Source organism: Oratosquilla oratoria, chromosome 17, assembly GCF_046742065.1.
Source record: "Oratosquilla oratoria isolate Oo_2021 chromosome 17, ASM4674206v1, whole genome shotgun sequence".
In the NCBI taxonomy this organism is placed as follows: domain Eukaryota; kingdom Metazoa; phylum Arthropoda; class Malacostraca; order Stomatopoda; family Squillidae; genus Oratosquilla; species Oratosquilla oratoria.
Genome location: NC_134793.1, coordinates 58,338,231 through 58,341,421, shown reverse-complemented (window position 1 = coordinate 58,341,421; position 3,191 = coordinate 58,338,231).

The following is a 3,191-nucleotide window of genomic DNA, read 5'->3' as shown; positions in this document are numbered from 1 at the left end:
ACACACACACACACACACACACACACATATATTTTTTCAACTTTTTTTTTATTCTTTCTTCTCCCAATTTATATGATCCTGTTAGTCTGTTTTTGCTTTTTCCAAATTCCATTATACTACACTTTTTATTATTGACCTCCATCTCCCACCTCCTATTCCATTCCCATATTTTATTTAGATCACTCTGTAGTGACTCACAATCTTCTTCCGTGTTCACTTTTTTTAATAGTTTTGCATCATCTGCAAAGAAGCTCATATAACTTTCAATTTCTTCATCCATATCATTAATATATATAGCAAACATTATTGGAACCAGAACCGTTCCTTGTGGAGCACCACTTATCACTTCATCCCAATTTGAGTGTTTGTCTCTTATCACTACTCTCATTTTTTCTTTCTTGCAAAAAGTCTTCCATCCATTTAAGCAGTTTGCCCTGTATTCCTCCTTCAGTTTCTAATTTCTTAAGCAACAATCACCTCATCCATCTCTTTCTTGTATTATATCTATTAGCCTTGAATAGAAACATATTAAATTGGTGACGCATGATCGTCCTTGTCTGAATCCAAATTGCCTTGGATTTAGCACGTTTTTTTTTTTAATATTTTACCCATCTACTTTTGACAATTCTTTCACAAATTTTTGCTATTGTACTTGTTAGAGAGACTGGTCTATAGTTGGTAGGGTCTTCTTTATTTCCCCCTTTTTATGTAGGTACTATATTTGCTTTTTCCAATCTTCTGGAACTTTTCCTTCTTTCAAGAAACTGTTTATTATGCTATGTATTTTGTCTGCCAGTTCATTCCTGCATTCTTTCAAAATCCAGTTTGCCATTTCATCTGGTCCATGCGATTTTCTGACATCAAGATTACTCAAGTGTTTCATTATTTCATTCTTTGTTACTTCTATTTCTTTCATAGGGGGGACTTTCTCTTTCCATTCGATCTCTTCAGGTTGTATGTTCTCCCTTGTAAACACTGATTTAAAATGCTTGTTCATAATTTCTGCCATTTCTATTTCCTCTGTGTATTCAACTCCTCATTGTCTTAATTTCTCTAAATTTTGTTTATTTTTCAGTTTGTTGTTTATAAATCTGTAAAATAATTTTGGTTGATCTTTACATTTTTCTATGAATTATGACAAAAGAAACAATATAGATTTAATATATCTAGACTTTGCAAAAGCTTTTGATACCGTCCCACACGAAAGACTACTTACTAAATTAGTTTTACACGGAATAAGTGGTAGCCTATTAGGTTGGACTAGTAATTGGTTGAATGGTCGAAAACAAAGAGTTGTTTTAAATGGAAAAACTTATAGATGGAAAAATGTTACAAGTGGAGTTCCTCAGGGTTCCGTTCTTGGACCACTTCTATTCATAGTATATATAAATGATATAGACCACGGACTAAAATCTGTTTCCAAATTTGCTGATGATACAAAACTATGCGGAGTGGCAAATGATCACTCAAACCAATTAGATATTCAAGAAGATTTAGATAAATTACAGCAATGGTCTGAAAAGTGGCTAATGAAATTTAACACAAGTAAATGCAAGGTTATGCACATAGATAAAAATAACAGTAAGTACGATTACAAGTTATTTGGAAATTCGTTAACAAAAGTGGATAGTGAAAAAGATCTCGGCGTAATTATCAGTAACGACCTCAAATCATCCAAGCAGTGTATTTCAGCCTCTGAGAAAGCAAATAAGATTCTGGGACTGATTGCGCGATCTTTTGATTTCAAAAGTCCATCACTCATTAACAAGCTATATAAATCGTTAGTTGGTCCACATTTGGAATATGCTGTTTCCGTATGGTCACCGAATCTCATTAAAGACATTGACAGACTGGAAAAAGTACAACGGCGAGCCACAAAACTGATTCCAAATATCAAAAATAAATCATACGAAAATCGACTAAAACATATGAATCTGTTTTCCCTAAAAAAGCGTAGACTCAGAGGTGACTTGATACAGGTCTTTAAGATTTTAAAGGGAATTGACAACATCAAAAGTGACCAAATTTTCACATTGAATGAGAATCAGACAAGAAACAATGGTCTCAAACTGTCCGGAAATAGATTCAATTTGGAAGTAGGTACAAACAACTTTGCCAACCGTGTAGTTAATGAATGGAATAAACTTCCTGCACAGATAGTGCAATGTAGTTCAGTTCGAAGCTTTAAGAATCATTTAGATAAACACCTAAGCAAGATGCTGTAATGATTATAATTTATTTTATATTATTTGTTTTTGTTTTGTTATCATTTTTCTGTATGATTTTCATTTATTATTAGTTATATGTCAATTTATTATTATTTACTATTTACCTGTTTGTTTATTATTTAACTATACCTATGCATTTATTTATGTATTTTATTTATTATTTACATTATTATAGTTTTTATTTATTATTTTATCATTATTATGATTTTTTCGCATCCGACCTAGATATGGACCAAAAGGTCTCCTGTCGGTATGCTCCGCCTTTGTAATCTTTTGTAATCTTTTTCATATTTTCTCTTTTCCTCTCTGTACACTTGTACATATTCATTTCTATAACAAGTATATATTTTCCATTTTTCAGGTGTTTTGTCTCTCTTCCATTTTGTCCAAGCTTTATCTCTTTTGTCTTTTAACTCCCTACAACTTTTGTTGTACCAGCACTTTACTTTTTTTTTTCTTTTTTTTTTTTTTTTTGGTCTTGGGACAAAATTTTGTAAATTTTTGGCAAAATATTCCATTTCTCTTCCACTGTTGTTTCTTCTTTGTATATTCTTTCCCAGTGTTCTTTTTGAAAGAATTCTCTTATTTTATATATAAAAAAAATCATACATCATTCTTCCTTTTCTATATTGTTCATTTCTTTTCATGTATTTTTCCTCATTTAGTTCCAGTTCAATCAATGTGTGGTCACTTTTACTTATTGGTGTTTTATATTCAATCTTTTCCACTATTCTAGGTTCAGATGTGATTATTAGGTCTAGTCTCGATGGTTCTTCTTCATTTCTATACCTAGTGTTCTCCTGTATCCACTGTGTCATTGTATGGTCAATAATCATCTCGAGTAGAACATTTCCCCATGAGCCGTCTCCTCCCTTTACTGTCATCTCTTCCCAGCAGACTTCTTTGCAATTAAAGTCGCCCATCATAACTATTCTTCCTCCATCTTCCATTATCTTATTTAAT